This window comes from Balaenoptera borealis (assembly GCF_965194805.1).
Source record: "Balaenoptera borealis genome assembly, chromosome: 6".
Lineage (NCBI taxonomy): Eukaryota > Metazoa > Chordata > Mammalia > Artiodactyla > Balaenopteridae > Balaenoptera > Balaenoptera borealis.
The window spans coordinates 113,331,707-113,353,350 of record NC_138863.1 but is presented as its reverse complement, the minus strand read 5'-3'; the positions used below and the strand labels follow the sequence as shown (position 1 = coordinate 113,353,350).

General features: G+C 46.7%; 1 protein-coding gene across 6 annotated transcripts in view; it reads left to right on the top strand.

Moving 5' to 3' along the window:
• Positions 1–1,121: 1,121 nt before the first annotated feature.
• MGAT5 (alpha-1,6-mannosylglycoprotein 6-beta-N-acetylglucosaminyltransferase) overlaps positions 1,122–21,644 on the top strand; it is a 368,150-nt gene continuing 347,627 nt past the window's right edge. For 4 of the 6 annotated variants that reach the window (XM_082397884.1, XM_082397883.1, XM_082397882.1 and 1 more), the window contains exon 1: positions 5,122–5,562. The gene's annotated coding sequence lies outside the window, so the exon portion shown is untranslated. Of the gene's footprint in view, positions 3,930–5,121; positions 5,563–21,644 lie in introns of those variants that run through there. The other 2 variants (XM_082397885.1, XM_082397881.1) reach the window with 1 other exon arrangement.

Here is a 21,644-nt window from a genome sequence, read left to right as displayed (position 1 = left end):
TGTTAGTAGAAATATAGATGTTAAAGACTACTGGTGAGGGCTTGGGAGGAAATGAGGAATATCTTATTAGAAATTGGAGGAAAGAGGATTCTTGCTATCTAGTGGCAGAAAGGTTAGCTGAACTGTGTCCTCTATTTACATGGAAAGAAGAATTTGGCAGTGATGAGCTTAGATATTTAACTGAAGAGATTTCCAAGCAAAGCGGTGAAGGTGCCACACGGCTTATTCTTTTTTTTTTTTTTTTTGCAATATTTTAAGTTTTATTTATTTATTTATTTATTTATTTACTTTTGGCTGTGTTGGGTCTTTGTTTCTGTGCAAGGGCTTTCTCTAGTTGCGGCCAGTGGGGGCCACTCTTCATCGCGGTGCGCGGGCCTCTCACTATCGCGGCCTCTCTTCTTGCGGAGAACAGGCTCCAGACGCACAGGCTCAGCAATTGTGGCTCACGGGCCTAGTTGCTCCGCGGCATGTGGGATCTTCCCTGATCAGGGCTTGAACCCGTGTCCCCTGCATTGGCAGGCAGATTCTCAACCACTGAGCCACCAGGGAAGCCCCCACACGGCTTATTCTTATTGCTTGTAGTAAAATGCAAGAGGAAAGAGATAAATTGATAAAAGTACGATTAAGCAAATAGAGCCAGGACTAAGTGACTTTTGGAAATTCTCAGCCTGTCCAGGTTTTGGCTAAAAGTAGGAGATTCACTGTCAGGAAAGCATGCGTTGGAGAGAAAGCCAAGGATGTGGCTTTTGCTAGAGCCTGGGAATAATACATAGTTATATATATAATATATAATATAATATGTGTGTATTTCAGTATTCCATCACACAGTGGGTTCTTTGACGAGATTACGCATGTGGCTTATCAAACTCCTCAGCCAGCCACCTCATAGACTTATCCGGGGAAAGTCTGTGCAGAAACCTCTTGTCTGATGGAGGAAATCTCTGTGATACGGGACTTGTTGAACTGATAATATTCAAAGAGATTCTGAACTTTGAGTAGATGCTGTAATAAGTTGAGATGTTGGGGAGTGTTGGAAAAGGGTGAATGTATTTTTTTTAAAATTAATTAATTAATTAATTTATGGCTGTGTTGGGTCTTCGTTTCTGTGCGAGGGCTTTCTCTAGTTGCCACGAGCGGGGGCCACTCTTCATCGCGGTGCGCGGGCCTCTCACTGTCGCGGCCTCTCTTGTTGCGGAGCACAGGCTCCAGACGCGCAGGCTCAGTAGCTGTGGCTCACGGGCCTAGTTGCTCCGCGGCATGTGGGATCTTTCCAGACCAGGGCTCGAACCCGTGTCCCCTGCATTGGCAGGCAGATTCTCAACCACTGTGCCACCAGGGAAGCCCCAGGGTGAATGTATTTTGATGTGGGATGCATGTAAATCTTTGGGGTCCAGAAGGCAGACTGTGGTGAGCTGAGTAAGGATCCCTCAAAGACGTTCACAGCCTAATCTCTGGAACCTGTGACTCTTACCTTATATGGCAAAAGGGACTTTGCGGCTATGACTATTAAGGATCGTTAGGTGGGATGATCATCCTGTATTATCTAAATGGTCCCTACATATAATCACAGGGTTCTTCTAAGACAGAGGCAGTGAGAAAGTGATGTGATGACAGAAGCAGAGATTGGAGTTACGTAGCCAGTGGCTAAGGGACACTGCGGCCTCTAGAAGCTAGAAGAAGCAAGGAATAGATTCTCTCTTAGATCCTCCAGAAGGAACCAACTCTGCTGACACCTTGATTTTATCCCCTTAATACTCGTTTTGAACTTCTGACCTCCAGGACTGTATACGATAATACCTTTGTATTATTTTAAGCCACCAAGTTTGTGGTAATTTGTTACAGCAGCAACTGGAAACTAATAAAGCACCATTAATACAATCATATATAGGAAGAAACCTAACTCCCCTGTTTTTACATATAATGTCATCTTAAGCGTTATTATTATTTTTAAAATATCCTCTCTCATTTTAAGGTATGCAGTTTGTGAACATTGACATTCTCAAGTGTGATTTGACTTCATGCTGGGACCAACTTGTCTTCCAAGAGAAGGCATCTTTCCTTTAAAAATGAAAGTGACTAATAGGATCTGAAATACAGAAACTTCCTTTGTAAGCAAAGGAAACTAAAGAGTTTAAGTTTAAAAGTTAAAGTTAAAAATTATCTGTGATGGAACAACAATCATTAATGTAGGAGTGCTAGGAGTCACTGAGGATTACATAGTGGATAATTCCCAAGCCATTAAAGGTAGATCAGGTCCTGGGCAGGAAAAAATTCATTTGTTTATTTCACAGAGAGCTGCTCCAAGACTGAATCCCATGGGTCTCAGCTTTATAAGGTTTACATACACAATTGTTATTTTGCTGCTTATAATTTTCAATTTGAATAGGTCAGGAAATGTGGTTTATCTGTAGTAACTTAAGTATCCCCTTTAGCCTTTAGTGTGCTCTTTTTTTTTTCAGTGTTCATTTTATTTTATTTTTTATTTTTTTAACATCTTTATTGGAGTATAATTGCCTTGCAATGGTGTGTTAGTTTCTGCTTTATAACAAAGCGAATCAGCTATACATATACATATGTTCCCATATCTTCAGAGTGGTTTCTGATCTTCATTTCTTCCTGGGGTAGGCAACACAGCATAGTAGAAAGATTCTGGGCTCTGGAGTCCAGAAAACTTTCCATTTAATCCTGACTGACTCTACTCAGTAGTGCCTTCTGGTGGACATGTTACCTAACTTTTCAGAGTCTTGTCTTCTTCTTCTATAAAATGGGTATAGTAAAATCTGCTCCATGAGTTGTTATAAAGATTAACATAATTCACATAGAACTTGATAAGCGATGCTGAGAAACAATGGACTTGGCTGTGTGGACAGAGTTGTGTTTTCTGAGTTTATAACTGAGCAATTATCTGAAGTATGGTACATGGGACAAACATGGAAAGAAATGAAGAACATTTAGTAACACCAGCAGACACTGTTGCATTTTTGTGAATTAATCCCAAACATCTTTCTTCCTTGAATCTAACACTATTGTTCACAAGTGATGGAAATGCTGAAAATGAGTCACTATTCACCAGGTAAGCCTGGCCTTGACCATCAGCTGCCAGGGCTTTCACTATTGAAACCCCACTGTGTTATTTTCTTCCTCTGCAATTTTGTAATCAGTTCTGTCTTGATAGGACATGATGAAATATACAACTCCATCCTAGTAAGCATCTTTGCTTCTACAAGCAGTGTCCTTTAGCAATTATTATTATAATTTACAATCTTAACTCTGTAAGAAAAACAATTGGGATAGTATAATTTCCCTCAAAGGCATTGCAAATACATTATTCATACAAATAAATAGAATCTATGTAATACAAATATATATTATATAAATACATATGATGTGTGTACATATGAATATCACATCCTTATACTTTCTCCATATACACATACAGTTTTGTATAAAAAATATCCTGAAATAATAACCATCTGTAATATCCTCTATAGCAGTGGGTCCACAGAGTTTCAATGATTGATGTCTTTCAGAAATCTCTAGGCAACCAGGTGGTACAATTATTAACCACCCGCAGGAACTTGGCTTCAAAGCGAATCTATTAGGATCAGAATCTGTACCATCCATATCCAAAGCACAGAAAGTCCTGGCCACCAGATGTCACCATTCTTCTATCTCCCTCCCAGTGCCCAAAGAGGGAGAGAGATGTTATTTTTCTTCCAAGGGACTGAGGGAAATACGTGCCTCCCAACATTCCTGGCATTTCACCTAAAAGTCTTATTAAGAGGAATCATCCTGTCCATGCACATTTCCTTGCGGTTCTTGATCGTTACCTGGACAGTTCCTGACAGCTGAGGATCTAAGTGGCTGATAATTTGCGGCTCATCTGGTCAGGAATTATTAGAGCCATTGCCTCCAGCTTGAAGTTAAAGGTAGGACTGACCTAATGTGCCTAGAACCTAGAGTAACTCAGTAGAAGAGGCGCTACAGGGTGTGTTCTGCTAAGATCCTGGAGACGGGAGACCTACCCAACCAGCTGGGTGGCCCTGAGAGCTTACTTACAAAGTGAAGGACTTGGACTAAGTCATTTCCAGGGTTTAAGAATTCCATGATCTTCAGTTTTTAAACGCCTCTGCTGGGAAGGGTGGGCAGCAGAGTAGGGTGATCTGAGTTTAAGAAAGAAGACCCCAGGGGGGACAGTGAAATGGGGGTGGAGAAATTCTGCAGGGAAGGTAAGGGAAATTTGAACATAAACCTTCATACAGTGACTTGATGTAGTGACTGGTTACAGGGCTTGGAACTTGATGGGGTTTTGAACCTTGTCATTTCCACCCCTAGGTAGTTCACCAGGTCACTCTCATTCCATTCCAGATACTATACTTAACAAGGATCTGTAATGCTTAGTGTTGTAAATGTACAGCATTCTCTCTCCTGGGGCTTGGTTGGATTTAATATGTGGTGTCAGTCAATGTTCTTTGTGATGCTTTCAGGGCATGGGATGTGTTTTATTTCTTTCTGAATTTACAACAGTACAGTGTTCAGCTAGCCAGTCCAGAGTGTTCATAAAATCCGGGGGCGGGAGTGGGAAAGAGAAAGAGAAATGGAATTCATTTATTGAGCGCCTACTATGTGCCAGGTATTGCTAAGTACTTTACATATATTTTATTGCATCTTCAGAATAACCTCAAGAAGCCCCATTTATTATGTTCGTAGATAAAGAAGTTGAATTCAAATGGTTAAGTGGGTTGCTCAAGGTCACAGCAACCAAGTGGCAGAAACATATACTGCTTCATAAAGCCCATTCTACAAAGATGGAAACTGAGGCTCAGGGCATTGATTCAAGCTGCCCGTCCTGTAGCTGGTTGAGTCCATAATCTCCCGTCACTGGGCTTAACTGCTGGAAGGCCCCTGGTGCTGAGAGGCCTGGACTGCACCTCTCTGGAGGATGCATTGTCACATCAGCATTTGCACATTTGCCCCTGACCTTGCTAGAATATTATTTGTGGCCGCGAAGTGTCTCCCTTGCTCCCTTCGGGCTGCGGAATTGAGAGGTTGGTAAAGTCCTCTCCGACAGGGTTGGGAGTTTGCAGACGACCCCTGAGAGGCTGGGGCGTTCCGAATTGGCTGAGCGCTCGGCGGGGAGGGCGGGGAGTTTGCCGAACGTCCCCGGCCGGAATCCCTGCCTTAGAGAGCTGCGAGCCCAGAAGCGGGGAGAAGTTGGAGAGGTCGGGAGGGGAGGGTAGGAAGAATTTGAAGCCAGACCCCCGCCCTGGTCAGCTGAGCCCCCGAGGAGCGTCTCTGCAGTGTTCAGGCCGAGTGTGGACGCGCCGCGCGCGGCCCCGCCGGGGCTGAGAGTTTGCAGACCGTCCCTGCCGCGGCCCGCTCGGCGGCGGCCCTGCGGCTCCCGCGGCTGCCGCGGCGGCCCCGGGCTCGATCCAGCCCAGGTAGCCCCGCCGCAGGCTCGGGGTGCCGCCACCCCGTGCCCCGCGGAGCCTTGGGCCCCCCCCGGGGACGGCAGCTGGCAGGCACTCCCGGCTGCTGCTGCTGCTGCTGCTCAACAAGGAGGTGAGAGCCAGTGGGTCGGGGCGATCGCGTCGAAGCTTTCCATCTCCACGGGGAGATGAACGCAGAGGGGACCGCGGAGGGCGCGGGGAGCTGGGCGCGGGAGGCGAGGGGAAGAGTCTGCTCCGTGGGCTGCGCGGCTGGGGGCTTCCGCCCGCCGCCCCTCCGCCGCCTGCGTGGGTGCCCCGGCCGCTCTGAGAGAGCCGGGAGTGCAGCCGGGGACGCGCCTGGAGGCGCCCGCCTGCCCGGGGCAACCCCTTCCCAGAGGAGACTGCAGGCCCCCATGGCCCCTGGGAAGTGGGGGGGTTTGGGCTTTTCAAGGGACTGTCCGGAGGAGGCTTTGGTTGCGCGGGCTGGAGGCGAGCGGCCAGGGATGGTAGAGGGGCGCTCGGACCGCGGAGGAGCCTGGTGGGGTCACGCTGCGGGTGTGGGCCGGGCTGGGGTCCCCGGGACCTGGGCGCGCAGGGCGGACTCAGCCACCGGCCAGTGGGGAGGAACAACAAGGGAGGCTGGCTCCCGGCCCCGGGGGAAGGGGGATGCGGCGGGCGGGCGCTCTGGTCCTGGGGACCAGGGAAGCCCGGGGGTGCCCCCCACCCCTAAGGGACCTCCGTGGGCCCACGATCCCGCCGGCGCGCTCCGGAGGCTGCCTGGCCGGAGAGGCTGCGGGGAGCGCAGAGCCCACACCCGCGCACATAATCCCCGAGAGCATGCTCAGTGCAGCCCTGGGAACTTCCTGCCGAGTCGCGAGCCGCCCCGGCCCCCTCCTGGCCCCCTCCCGGCCCGCGGCTGGCAAACTTGGGGGCGCGGCGCCCGCCAGTCGCCCTTTCGCGTTCCCCCGGCCCTTGCCTCGCCTTTGCCCGGCTCCTAGCGCTGCTCTCGCCGGTCGCCCCCGCGGCCGAGAATGGGGGCGTGGACGTTGCCCCCAGCTTCCCGAGGTCAGGTCCGAGGCCCGGTGGCCAGAGGCCTGGCGGTGAGGCCGCTTGACGCGGGGACCGGCTCGCGATGCGCTCGCCGCGCGCACAGACCGGGCGCCGTGAGCAGACCGGGTGGAAGGGGGTGTGTGAGCCCGGGGACGTTCGCGCACACCCTCGCTGTCACACACAATGCCGTGGTTTCGTAGCTGCCGCGCGGAAGAGGGAAGAGGTGGCGCTTGCATTGCCCGGCCGCGTTTGGAGCGCCAACAGGGTGCTGGGCGCTTGGGGGCTGCGGTAACCTGGAGACGCATAAGGTTTTCAGAGATGCCGGAGTCGAGGTCTGTGGCCCGGTACTCCTGACACAGACTGCCAGGCCCGGCCCAGGGCGGACGCCGCTGTCTGCACCAGGCTCTGGCGGCACAGTTAGGGAAGGCTGGGCACTTCTGGGGCTGTGAAGTTGAGGAGGGGAAAGCTGAGGTTTGTGCGGGGTTCCCGTGGCGTGACAGCACTGCACCTGTAAACAACTCAGATCCAAGTGTAGACGTAGGATCTCATTTTCCAGAGAGGCAAGTGGGAAGCTGGTGCGCCCCGCCCCCGTTCATTGTCAGGACCTGAGGGACTTGGTGGGTTTTTACTCCGAGAGACACACCCCCTACCGCCCACCTCCCCCCACCCCCTCCCCAGTTTAGCTACCCACATCCTGAGCCTTGACTCAGGATCAGAACTTCCTTGTCTTTGATTGGAGAAAATCACCAAACTGTTTTTCATGATGGGCACACCATCACAGATCTTTCTTAGTAAATAAATTTTCATACCACCTTCCCCCTGCCCTCCAAACCACAGATTGTTTTTGCTGTTATTGTTCAGGGCTGAGATAGGCTCCCTCAAATTTGTTTGGCTTGGTTAGGATTAGAGCAAAGCTCTCCTTTTTAGAGGCCTTTTTAGTTTCTCCAGTTACCAGCTTGATGTCCATGCGGTCAACTTGAAGAGGAGAGGCCCTGAGCAAGGAGGTGATGGCAGAGGGGGAAGAGGGTGACTTTGTTGCCTCTTGGAGGGACGGGGGAAGAGGAGAAGGATGGTGCTCTGCCCGATCCCTGACCCTGGCAGAGCTGGGTGCCTGGACAGAGGTTTGGGCTTTTCTTTTCTTCCCCTCCTGTGTTCCAGCCCGCCTTCCTGAGTTTGGGATACTCGTGACTACAGTCACTGGAAGAAAGGAGTCTGCAGTCCTGGTTTGGGGCTTTGCAGGGTTCACACCTACACAAGCAGCTGCAGGTTGATTTTAAGGTGACTGTAGTGGCAGGAGGGCTGGTGGCTCTGCTCAGATCTGCCAGTTGCATCTGTGTTCCAGTGTCGTGGGCCTCTGAATCGCCTCAGCAGTGCGCGTTTCAAGTGCTTTGTGTTTGGAAGTGTGAATATAGTACTCATGTATATATATTCACACATCCGTATATACGTTTTTATAAAGAAGCATGTGCATATGTATGTGCATATGCAGTGTTCTTTGGTAGCATCTTGGAGCTGGAAGGGACCTCAGGAGATCACAAGAATTCAAATTTGCTACCTTCCCATTCAGTTTTCTCCGTTTAAGAATAACCAGCCAGCCTTCTGCCCAGCTGGCCTCCAAAAGCATTGCAACACCAGAGTCCCCCTGTGATCCTAGCCGAGGTGGGGGGGGGGGGACGCCTTTGGTTCCTCCACTGAGAAGTGAGCCTCGTCACCATCATTCTAGATGTCACTCTGATATTTGACGTGACTTTTCCTAATGTTCCATGTGGTTCGGGATCTAAGTCACTGCAGAGTCACTCTCAGGTTGATTTTGGGGGGGGGGGGCAGACAGTGCCCAGTGTTCCCTGCAGAGATGTCTGGAAAAGTGCCCAGAGCAGTTTTCCCAAGTCTTGGTTGGGTTGGAAAGTTCCAGTCCTTTTGCACTCTGGTCCTCCAGGCAGGTAGTTGCTCTGCTCCTTCCCTAGAGGCCTAAAGAGCAGTGAGGACTCTTATTCCGTCCTCTCTGTGTGTCTTGGCTTACTGGCTGTAGGAGGGTGGCGTGGTGGTTGGAGGTGGCGTTCTGTGCCGATGTTGTCACAGTAGCTCTCCGGAAAGATCGTGCTGTCAGGAGAGTTATCTCTGGGGGTTTGTTATGGGGGATGTCAAAGTTTGGGGAAGGGTCCCGATAATCAGGTGACACCAGGTGTCAGCCAAAACTAACAGATAGTTTTGGCTGAAGGAAGGTGTGTGTGTTTCAGAATCTAGGTACTTTAGGGAATTCCCTGGCTGTCCAGTGGTTAGGGCTGCGCGCTCTCACCCCGAGGGTCCGGGTTTGATCCCTGGTCGGGGAACTAAAATCCAGCAAAAAAAAAAAAAAAAAAAAAAAAAAAAAGATACAGAATCTAGGTACTTTAAAAAAAGAGAGGTAATACCTTTATATTTGGGGGGAGAGTGCCAGGTGGGTGACAGTGGAGAGGTTTGGGTCAGAAATAAATTTGGTACTTGCCAGGGCACGTTTTACTAGGCTGCCTTTAAAGTTCATAATTGCTTTGAAGTATAGAGTCACTCTTAATAGCCAGAAGATGGCTTCACTTCAAAAAAATTGTTTTTTAAATTGAAGTGTAGTTGATTTACAAGGTTGTGTCAATCTCTGCTGTACAGCAACGTGACTCAGTTATACACATATAGACATTCCTTTTTTATATTCTTTTCTGTTATGGTTTATCCCAGGATATTGAATAAATGGCTAAACTTTTCAATTCCTGTTTGAAATTGAGTCAAGATCTCCCTTACCCCCTCTTCTTAAAGTGGCTAATCTAAGCCATGTCCCCATACTATGTCACATCCTGGGTCAACACGAAAAGTCCAAGCATAGTTGTGACCTCAGTGCCAGCTGTGGGTTCTCACGGGGTGTTCATCAGGCAACCACCTTGAGCCATACATGGTGGGCGCTGGTGCTGCGTATGAAGACGTCCGTCCTCCTTCAAAATTACCTTCTCACTTTTAATTCATCTCACCTTCTCTTTCAGTACATTAAGGCAAATTAATAGCTCTCGGAAAGCTGCCAAAATGGGTCCCAGGAACCTTAGTACTGTAACCACGTTCTCAGCTGGAAGAGTTGGGGCTCCATCTCTGTTTGCCCACTTGGACTGTTGTATTTATGTGTTTGTTTTTTCATTTCCACAACTAAGTGCCTCCTTCCCCGACTTTGTCATATCTGGAAAGCTGTATGTGTGCATGGGAAAGGTTGGAGGAATCACTTTATTTCTTGAAAATCCCATCGCTCTCTTGTGTGAACACCTAACCTTCTGGAAAGAGAATAGGGGCCTTCCTCTCCGGGCCCTTTGTCCAGCCTCACAAATCTGGACACGCAAGAGGGATAAGCTATCTGGGCTGGGCTTGAGGGGGGCGGGGTGCAGTTCTCCCTGTAAATGGGCACCCCCAGCAGTTAACGCCTGCTGGACCTTGACCCCAGCTGGGGCGGTTACCTAGGATGGCTAAGGAGTATTTCTCCACCCTGTTGCTCATGAACTCAGGAGCGAGGTGTATGCAAGTACTTCGTTAGCTGTAAGAGTTAAGTACCGGTGTTTGCAACTGATTTACTTTTTCAAAAATGTCAGCATTTCAGCGTTATCCGTAGAAGAATAACAGCCTCACTGATTTGCACCCTCTGTGATTTGGGGGAGACGGCCCCTGAGGGCAAGGGTACCGCCCACTGACTCCTGCCTCAGCTCCGCCCACCGACTCCTGCTTAAGCGCCACTCCTTATGGCTGCGTTCTCGGCACAGCCGGCTTCTAAGGCCTGGCATGCTGGTAAGATGCTTTTTCTAATATCCCACACAGAACAGTCCTCCACTGTGATAGTTTTGGATCTCTTTCATGTCTCCGTCCACCCATGGGAGTGTGTTATGTTGGTGATCAGCGAAGATGGTATGTCTGAGTGGAGAAATGTTGAGAGCAAGTGGGCGAGGAAACTCGGAGCGATGGTGATGAAAAATGTATCTTCTAGAGGTGACACGATTGCAAAGGCTTCTTCCCTATCCCATTTACTCCTGGCTACAACGCCGAGGTGGATGGTGTTGTTATTCCCAGTTTCTACAGTAGGGAGACTGAGGAATTGGGAGGTTGTGAAAGCTGGCCAGGGTCGCGCACAGCTAGCCGCTTGCGGCAGGGTAAGGATCCGAACCCGGGTGGTCTAGGTCCCGAGCCCGCGTTCGCTGGGCTGTGCTTAGTTGTTTAGGCTAGCAAGCTCACCCTGTACTGGCCAGCGCTGGCTTTCCAACCAAAGCCAAGAGGAGTCTTAGGCACTCAGGGGTTGGAAGGGACCTCAGGGAGATCTCCCTGCGTCCTTTCTCTTTTTAGCTGCGGTCCTGGAGGTGCAGGGAGGTAGAAGGACTTGCTCGAAGTCCCCCTGGCTGACAGCGGTGGCCACGCTGGGCCTTGGTCCCTCAGGGACAGTGGCAACAACTGATAACAGATGTGTGCCTGCCTTGTTTAGAGAAATGACCCAGGAAGAGAATGCGATGGTCATTTGGCATCTGTCCCACCCACTCCCAGAACCCTGTGTGCTCACACCCAGCCTCACCCTGCAATCTGGTGGGGAACAGGTGGGTGTGCCCCACTCCTTTCTCCAGCCCCAAATGGGAGGATCTAAGCAACTTACGTGCCTTCACATGAGATGCTCCCTTGCTCATGTCACCTTTTAAGTTTGACATCTTCGGAATTTAGCCTGGGATGGATTTTACATTTCACTCTTAAATATTCATTTTCTCTCTCTCTCTCTGTCTCTCTGTGTCTGTCTCTGCAGCTGTGTCTTACAGCTCCTGGCCCCTCTCAGTGTTGATTTCCACCCTTTAGGAGCATGGGGTGGGCTGGGGGTAACCTGGCAGAGGAGTCAGGGCTATTTCTCAACATTTCCAAAGAAGGGCCTGTGAAGACATTCCCTTGGTGTCTGTGGGATCCTAGAAAGAGAGCTAAGGCCCTGCAAAATATTCCTCTGACCACCGGGATTTTCGTGCTTCGTGGGATTTTCCCATCTGGCGTGCCAACAAGCACCATTTCCTTTCATTTTATTCCTTACATATGACCGGGCTTGCAGCAGACATGACATTGCTCTCACCTGTTCCTGATTCTGAACAATTTCTGGTTACTACATAGTCCCTAGCTGCTCAAAGGTTTAAAGTCTAGGCCTGGTTCGGGCCCACACAGAAGAGTTAAGTTCAGTTATAAAGCAGTATGCAAATGAAGAACACATTAATTCAGCCCATATGACCGCTTTGGGCTTCAGTTCTTATGTTGGAAAGTAGGAGGGGATTGAACGAGCTCCAACGTTCTGTTCAGTCCTAAAGTTGTATAATCTTACACATGTGGCAAAGGAAGTGTAGAATAAAGAAATAAAATTCCCGTATTGAATAAAAAAGATTGAGGAAAAACTCAAGTTGTTTTTGCCTTTGCTGGCAGAATCTTCAGTAGACAGTTGAAATGCTTACCTAAGAAGAACCAGCCCTTTATGATCACTATCTTTTGGGTTGTGTGTTTTTGTATGTTCAGAAATAAGAGGCCACGGTCCGTCCTTCTCAGCCTAGAAATAACCAGCTTAGCCAGCTTCCCCTAGTGAAGCTATTTTTTTTTTTTTCCCCCTTGGGAAATTGAGATTCAAAGAGCAGAAGAGGACCAAGCTCACAGAGTTCTGTGGTTCTGTGGCACAGCGCCCGGGGGAAAGTGGCTAAGAATTTGCACTGCCACAAGCTGGACCAAATTCTGTTTATATACCTTCATCGCTGCTTCCCTTTGAAACAACTGTGTTGAAAGAATAGAGACTTTGATATCAGTCTCCTTGCAGCTGCTTTTTTTTGGGGCCGTCTTGTTATTTTCAACTCTGATTTTTTTATTTACTAGTGTTCATTCCACTGAGGAGTTTTCTAAATGACCAATTCTTTCTCTTACCCATCTTGTTTAGGAAAGCACTGTCTTTGCCTCTTGCTAAGTATGATCTTTCTGTTTTCCTTCCATACTTTTCTTAGTATTTCTGTTTGTATACTTCCCTTACCCCATCTCCTAGAATTTTTCAAAGCCACCAAGGTTAGAGGCAGCCCTGAGTGGGGACTTGGAGCGGAAGGGATGCTTTCCTCCATCTCCCTCCCCAATAATGTTCATCATATGAGGAGTCCCAGTCTGATGTGAGATCCTTGCAAACATAGCTTCCAGCCCCTCTGTCCATAGGGATGGCCTACCTTCTTTAACAGAGTTCTCAGCTGTGGCGACTAGTAATGGTCCATTTCCCCCTCCTCCCCTTCTGTGATGCCTAACTATTGTGCTTGCTAGATTTAAAGGTGACATTATGTGGGTAATCTTGCATGGTACATAATTTAGTACAGGCAAATGTTATCAACTTCCTTCTATATTTCACCATTCCTTATTTCCTATTCTGATGGGAGCTCCAGAGAGGGAGAGTTTTTTTTCCCCCAGGTTGGTTAAAAACTTACATCTGGCTCCAGGGGTTTCGCAGCAAGGAGTCTGGAGCTCTGTAGGTGTGAGCGGAAGCCGCATTGCCTGGCACAGGGCCCGACACGAGAGCCACGTGATCAGCTGGGCAGCATGGCGTCATGCGTTAGCTCCCGCTCCGGCAGGTGAGGCCTCTCCGCAGTTAGAGGGCTGTCCTCACGCAGGTCAGTTCAGCGCTGGGGGATTCTGGTTTCTCATCCATCAAATGAGGCATCTCTTAGTGTCTCCTGCAGCTGTGGGATTCTGCTAGTGTGACTTCCGGGCTGAACCCAGCACGCTCATCTACTGTAGTTTCTTTAATCTGTCCTTAAGAATATTCTTAGATGTATTCCTAATTCTGGGGTCCTCTTTGTGCCGGTTTGGAGTTCTGTTTTTCAAATCAATCAGTGGACTTTTTGTATACTTTTTTCTCCCTCACTGTGAGCATTATTTGTGGGCTCAGGAAGCCCAACAAATTGAGACTTTGTGTGCATGTGTATGTGTGTGTGTGTGTGTGTGTGTGTGTTCATGTCCACACACCACTAGGGCTTGTTACCTTATTGTCCTATTATCTATAAACAGAAGTGGAAGTGATCAGAGTTGGAGCTGCGTATCTCTGGAATAGCCATCAGTTAAATGAAACCTGTAGAAAGTTTCTGTGGAAGTATTTTTAAAATATGGCTTTTCCCCTAGTGCATGCTTGTCAGCTATAGCCAGGGGATCCTTGGAGATTGTATGGATAAATAATGATTTTTTTGTATTTCCCTGTAGCCTGCAGTGAAGTGTTTTCCTTGATAACGAGTTGCTTATTCTGTCATACTGCCTTTTCTTTCATTGCCCTTGTAACCAGAATCAGATACAGCTTTCCGATTCTGATGCCATGCCTGATTAGTGTTCTCCAGGTTCCATAGTTTCTTCCTCCTGGTTCAGTGGCTTCAAGAGAGACTTTTCTATTTCCTCGTTGTCAGCCTTTGTATAAAGATGACAAGTTACATCATCTTTCTGTTACTGCTTTAACAAATAACAACAGACTGGGTGGCTTAAAGCAACACAAATTTACTGTCTTATTATGTTATGTTGTAGGTCAGAGGTCCAACACGGGTCTTACTGGCTAAAATCAAGTTGTCCATTCCTTCTGGAAGCTTTAGGGGAGAATCCTTTGCCTTGCCGCTTTATCTTCTAGTGGCTACCCACATTCACAGGCTCCTGCCCGTCCCTCCAGCGTCAAAACCAGCGACGTTGGGCTGACTCCTTGTCCCTCTGCCATCAGGCTGGGACCACAGCTAGGAAAGATTCTCTGATTTTAAGGATCTATGTGATTAGATTGGTCCACCCAGATAATCCAGGATAATCTCATCTCAAGGTCTGTAACTTCATCACACCTGTCCTGTATTCACAGGCTTCAGGGATTAGAATGTGGACATCCTTGGGGGCCATTTTTCTGCTGCCACAGTCCCCAAAACTCTTTGTAAAGAAATGGTTTTCTAGTCTTTATGTAAAGGAACTGTACTTTTCTGTCAAGAAACTTTACTTCTCAGGAAATTTTCCTATTGCCTTGTTCCTCATCTTTTTGAATATATTTAAGTTAACTATTTGCAAACAGTGTCTAAGATTTGAGATCTGAGGTGGCCAGACATTGAACTACACACATTTTGTGTTCCGGCTGATGTTATGTTAGTAGTCCTATTTTCATGATGAGGAAACTGAGGTGCAAAGGATACCTGCCCAGGGTCATGTAGCCAGAAGTGGCAGAGCCAGGCTGCAGAACTGGATCTCATTGATTCCAAAGCCTATGTTCTTTTCACTCTGCCTTCCTGCCTTAGAAGTGATAATGGAAAACCAAAATGAGAAATGGTAATGAGAAAGCTTAAAATAATGTAAAATCTCTCTGCTTCTGCCGAGGTGATGACAAACAGTAAATAATGTCTGTGGCAGATTGATTGCACTAATGGCCCCAATTAATGGCCTCCATGTATGCACACTCTTTGCCTTGTAACTTACTAGTCCCCATCCCTCCCCTTCCCCACTACTGGCCACGTGACTGCTTTGGCTCCTGGGATGTTAGCAGATGCCATATAAACAGAGTTTAAGAGCCTACGAGTTTCTGATTCACCTTTTTACACAGCTAGGTGTGCTCGCTCAGATCCCTGCCACCCCCATGAAAGTGTGCCCGGGCTAGTCTAAGGGAGGGACTGACAGATGCAGGGGAATGAGCCAAGTTGTGTCAGCTGAGGCTCTCCTGGACTAGCTAGCCCCCAGCTGAACTTCGGGCTGCTCGAAGTCTCCTGAGCATATCTTGCCAAGATTATTTAAGCCTGTCCTAGGTCATCAGAACCAGCCAGCCAGCTGACCTGTAGAGTTGTGGAAAGCTTCGATGATTATTTTAAGCCACAGAGTTCTGGGGAAGTTTGTTATGCAGCCATTGCTAACTGATACACAGCTCAGATCAGATATTTGCATAGCATAAGAAGCAGTTTTAGCGTCCTTTTGAAGGTCATTTTGGACTACTTGTAACTAATTCATATTCTTTTTTCAAATTTTAATATATTTAAAAATATTCTTTTAAGATTATACGTTAGGCTTAAGAACTTGCCCATAATATCTACCCTTTTTTCTTTCTTTTTTTTTAAACATGAAAGTCCTGTAAACTCTTATCAGTTTCAGTCAGAAGAAGACTTGTTTTTTTCTTCTCAAACTATTTATCATTTCTAATATGGTGGCCTTTGACCCTCAACCTACAGTAAGAAATACATATTGACCAGAACTCACATATACATGTGTGTATAGCAGCAAGAAAACTTTCATGAGACAGAACCTACCCTTCTACCTCTCATGGCCTCTGATGTTTTCTGCTCTTTCATTTGCTGAAAAAATGCTGGTCAGGAGTCAGCGTTGTGGCCTGCAGCCCATTTTGTAAATAAGGTTTGGTTGGAACGCAAAGATTGTTTATGGCTGCTTTCAAGTAACAATGGCAGAGTCAAGCAGTTGTGACAGAGATATCTGGCCTGCAAAGCCTAAGGTATTTCCTGATCTTGAAGACAAAGTTTTCTGACCCTTGTCCTGAATTGGTTTCATAACCCATTGGTGAGTTGTGATCCTCTATTTAGAAGACACACCTTTCAAGGGACTATTAGCTCTCCTGATAACTCTTCTGGAAATTACACTAAACAAATCCGGCAGATATGAAAACTAACCCTTGTCCTGTGTTACACTCAAACTCTCTGGTTTATTCACTTAGATTCAACAATTAAGTTTTTGCTATTTAACGTTTTACCTGATTGGCTTATATAGGAAACTTTTCAAGCATTTCGAAAGTGTTTCATTATAAGCATGCTCCCCGCCCCTCCCCGCTTTCTAATTTAAATGAGGCTTTCTTGTGGAAAGTAGCTGGCATTAAAATGGACACAAATTCTATTCAAGTGCTAGTTATTTATTCATTAGATTCCAGCAGTGCCTTTTTTTGTGATATAATGGAGTCCATTAGTGGAAGAGGTTGAAAAACAGTCATCTTGGGTTCTTTTAGAACACCTTTCTGGCAACTGGTCCTTATTGTCACATTTCTGAATTAGGGTGATATTAATTCTGAGTATAATAAAATTTAGAGACATTAAATCATGGGCTTATGGAGTTGGAAAGTCTCTGGAAAAAATTTTTTTTTCTTTTTACTCAGATATCTAATTGGGCCCTTAAAGGCTAAATTTCTCCGATATCTAAATTTCCCAAGCCTGCCAGGGGAGGACAACATTATTATTTATGTCGTGTGGCTAATGAGACTGATGAGAAAGAGCTGAGACAGAAAAGGCTTCAGCATGATCTGGATCTGTCTTTCTAGAATCTGCAATGCCAGATGAAGAATGGGCACTGGCCCATTTATTTACTGGCAGTGAGAACAGAGTCAAAACCAAATGAGCTTCAAGTACAGCATGGGGAGCTTTGGTAAAAGTCTGAGCAGTGTCCCCCAAATAAAGTAGGTTCTTTGAAAAAGTAGAATAGGTTCTTCTAAACATTTTTGATGTGAGCTGCCCTCCTTAGTTCAGGTGGGTGGCCTTCCCAGCAGGTGATTGGACGTGTGTAATGAATAAGGACTCTTTTGGGTGCTGGCAACACAAACCCGCTGGAGCTTGCTTCAGCACAAGTGGAGAATTCACGTCAGGGCTACAGGAGCAGAGCTGTGAGCTGCCAGCAGCCTGGGATCAAAGCTCTGGGGACCCCAGGGACCCCCTTGCTTCCTTGCTGCCTCCATCTGCCTCACTGCTTAATTCTCTTCCCTGCCTAGCTCTGCTTTTTGTGTCCCAGGGGCAGAACTCTGGGTAAGGGCGCTTGTTGCTGGGTAAGCCACTCAGCAAGACTGATCTTTCTCTTATTATGCAAATGCAAGTTTCCTGGGGAGTGTCCCCTGAGTGGTCCAGCTTGACGTCACCCAGATGTGGGCAGAGCGTGGGTACTGCAATGTGGATTTTGGCTAGCTCTAGGGAGTTTATTGGGGGCATTTTAGAAATTTAGGGGACAGTTTTGGTTGTCAGTGAGTGAGGTGTGCTACTACCATTTACTGGATGGGGACCAGGGATGCCAACATCTGTGACGGATAGAATAGTCTTACATCCCCATGTGTATCCTGTGTCTCACTATGAGACTATTACCATGGCTGTTGCCCCAGAATCATACCCCTGCCCCTCCCTTGAATAGAAACCAAATCTGATCTAAGTTTCAGGTGGAAGCGGCAAAGAGAAAAAAAAAAAGTGTTGGTTAGAATCAACTAGGCCCAAGATGACAGAAGATTTGCCTTCCTGTAGACCTTGAGCCTCATTATATGCTCACTGTAATATATTAACATGCTAAATGACACACACACAGGCGCCATGACACTTGACGATTGCCATGACAGCCACTGGAAAAGCCCATGCAATGACTGAAAAGGAGAGTTGGTACAGTTCCAAGTCCAAACCACACCCCTCTTCTCAGATAACTCATGAATATTTCTCCCACTGTTTCCAAATCCCAATCTTTAATCTCCACCCTCCTATATATTTGTTGTCTCTGCCGGAATCAGGTTGATTTGCGAACTAGGTTCCCGCTTCTCCAGTCTTTGGCTACTGAATACAGCTAGTGCTGTTGCAGTCTCAGCATTGGTTTAGTTATTGGCTGCTCGAATCCGAACTGAAAAAGAGCATCCTTGGTGAAGACGAGAGGGGCTTTGCCTGGCGCCGGTCTGGTGGGCCAATTTGGTAACAAGATGATTGTGGATGACAAAACCCATTTATTGCCTGAACCTAGAGACCTAACTTATACATGAAGGGTATTTTGCATGTTTAAAATAAACGTTGACTTTTCCAATCAATGAAGAAAGATTGTGCTTTGTTTTATTGGGAAATTTACCAAGAGGTGTTTGCCATTTTGGAAAAACATCCCCCCCCCATGACATCACCGTATCACCTGTGGCAGTCCACACTTGTAACTCACCTGTTTTTTGATTTTATGTAAAGTACAAGCATCTAACAACTTCTTAAGCCTTCTAGATTGGTCTTACCCAACTAATTGCATATTGAAATACATGTTCAGTTTGTTATAAATTATTTTCCTTTTATTCTCATTTATATTACTATTAAAGCAATAAATACATATGTTTGAAAATGTGTTTAGGAAGGTTATCTAAGAATTTGATTTCAGGGAGTAAAGGGGTGTTAGAAGTTTGCCGTAAGCCTTGAACTCTGGGGCTAATAACATTTAGAACACAGCACTTGGGGAAATGATTTGCAAAGTAATCCCCCCACCCATGAGTCAACTGAATTAAATAACTCTTAACACTAACCATTTAAAAAATAGAAAACTATAGCCCACACATTGGGTACAACTGATGGAGAAAAAGGGAGTGGAGTTGTTGGCCCATTCTGCTTCTTCCATGGGAGGCCGACTGTCCTTGTGGTAGATCCTCCCTGCTCCCTCGTAAGTGGTTGATTCTACTGCCGGGTTCCCGCTCTGTTGTGGGTCTCATGATTCTGGAAAAGCCATAAGAGTAGGGGATGAAATCAGATTATCTCATGAGTTTCATGTGAACTACTGCAGCCCTCTTTGCAGAGGTTCAAGGGGATCTGTGAGCTTGGCATGGGAAAATATTACACCTTGATTTTCACTCACCTCTAACCAAAATTGAGCAATCTCTTAACTTTTGGATGTTGGCCACAAACCACAGTAATATTAGCATTGTCTGTGACTTTGTCACCAATAGGAAGCCCATATTTTCATATCACATTTCAGATGGCTAACAAATAATCTTGAAATGTCATGTTCATTATGACTTAGAAATTATGGTGGTTATTACATGCTGCTGGATAGTGTTATTTAATGTATTAATAAACGAGCATATGTGTGGGGTTTTTTTTAGTAATTTTATTTATTTATTTATTTATTTATTGGCTGCGTTGGGTCTTCGTTGCTGCACGCGGGCTTTCTCTCTAGTTGTGGTGAGCGGGAGCTACTCTTCATTGCGGTGCACAGGCCTCCCATTGCCCCTCTTGTTGCGGAGCACGGGCTCTAGGTACCCGGGCTTCAGTAGTTGTGGCGCATGGGCTTAGTTGCTCCGCGGCATGTGGGATCTTCCTGGACCAGGGCTCGAACCCGTGTCCCCTGCATTGGCAGGCGGGTTCTTAACCACTGTGCCACCGTGGAAGTCCCAAGCATATGTTTTATTATGTCACAATTTTAAAAGTTTTTGGTAACCATATTTAAATATAATTGACTTCCTCTGTAATACTATGTATTTTATTTTATGCATTTCAAACGTTTGGAGAAGGGGTACCATCTCACCTATCCGCCAAGGGGTGGGTGGTACAGAAATCGTGGAGTAGAATTGGGGAGCGCTCTGGACACTACACACCGCACTGCTGCACTGTCTCTTCCATTCATTGGGGAGTTGACCACCTCGTGACTTCAGCCTTTCCCCAAGGCTGCCAGGTATGGTTGTAGAGGGGACGTGAGCTTATCTCCAGTTGGCTCATTTTCTTCTTAGACCTGGTCAAAGAATTGTGCTTGATTTACCCTTGGGTCATTCTTTTATCATACACAAGGAGGCAAGTTTGTCAGAACAGTCCTCCCGGCAAGGCTTGTATTGATCACTACAAGGTACAAGATGCATTTAAAGCCAAACGTACTGATTATCTGAATCCTTAATAGAAGTGTGGTTTCTGGTTCAGCTTTTCAAGTGGAGAAAAACCACAGACATTCTGCAGGAGAAGCCCCTATGTACAGCCCAACTTCTGTTTTCCTCTTGGTGTGCTTCAAAGTGATAGAATCACAGCACGGCCCTATGAAGTACCCCATTGCCCAAGAAATATGTTGCGTAAACGGCTGCCGGGGTGTTTTCTAATTTGCGGGGGAAGGGGCATTTCTCAGGAAGTAGGGTTTGGGGTGGAGGTAGACAGCTTCCTAAGGGGTGCCCTTTGTCCTGGTTGCTACCTTGCTGCCCAGTGAGTCCACACTAGAGGCTGTGCCCCGATCCAATCTATGACTGGATTTCTGGGAGTGGCGTCAGCCTTTTTCTGTTTCTGGAAACTTCTGTTGAGAGGAAGTGACTTTGCCACAGAGTAGCCTACTGCACCGTTCCTCGAGTCATCGCTGTGCTGCCCTGTGCATCTTTTTCCTCTCACAGCTTCTAAATCTATATTTAGAGCATGAAAATGCTGACCATTTCCTTTCTAATTCTTTAGAAGTTGAGCATGGGAAGGATCTTCACGCATCCAATACTACTAATACCTTGGGCAATCATATGAAATAATAATGGGAATCATATTGTTTCCTTCTTTGTTTCAGAAAATATTATAAGATTGGAATCGAATAGTTTCAAATGTTGTGCCTTCATTTTTCTGTGGGTTTAGTTATTGATCCAATTTCTCATTGAGTCGAAGCCACTCCCTTAAAGAAATAGGAGCAGCCCCATTACAAGATATTGTTACGTCTCATGTCAGACTAAAGAGAGCATAGGTGTCTTTAACAAGCTTGTCAATGAAGTGATAGCATTTCTCTCTCTCTTTTTGTGAAAGAGAACAGCAAATTCCGTTGCTTCCTGAGATGATGACGCTGTCACAGATTCATGTGCAAGATTGTGGGTACTATTTGGCCTAATTCTTATTTATTTATGTTTTGGCCGCGCCATGGGGCATGTGGAATCTTAGCTCCTCGACTAGGGATGGAACCCGCGCCCCCTGCATTGGAAGCCCAGAGTCTTAACCACTAAACCACCAGGGAAGTCCCTGGCCAAATTTTGTAAATGAGATACCTCAGATCCTTTTATTGAGGAACTATCCTATCATTGGATCGGTAAGGCCGGTTTTTTTTTGGCTAGAGAAAGCAAGAAATTCACCAGATTCATTGGCTGAGGGGTAGGGCTTTCACTCAGTTTGAAGGATCTCTTATCCCTCCCCCACTTCTGGTTTTGAGCCACATGCACTTGGCCTCCTTTTCATACAGGTCTGGTTTGGGGTGAATTTTGATCTTAACCCTACCTTTGTGGAAAGAGTAAATGAAGTCCAGAAGATCTAGAGTACAGGAGTTAAAATATCCATAAGCGATTCACTTCCTGGTCAGAGTTGGTGGAATTAATTGTGCAGCTGCTGGACACAGATGCCGTTACTGTTTTATAGATCTTTTCACAATGAAAAATGGAAAATACAGGTCCCGCCTTCAAACTGACAATCTAAAGACCTCACA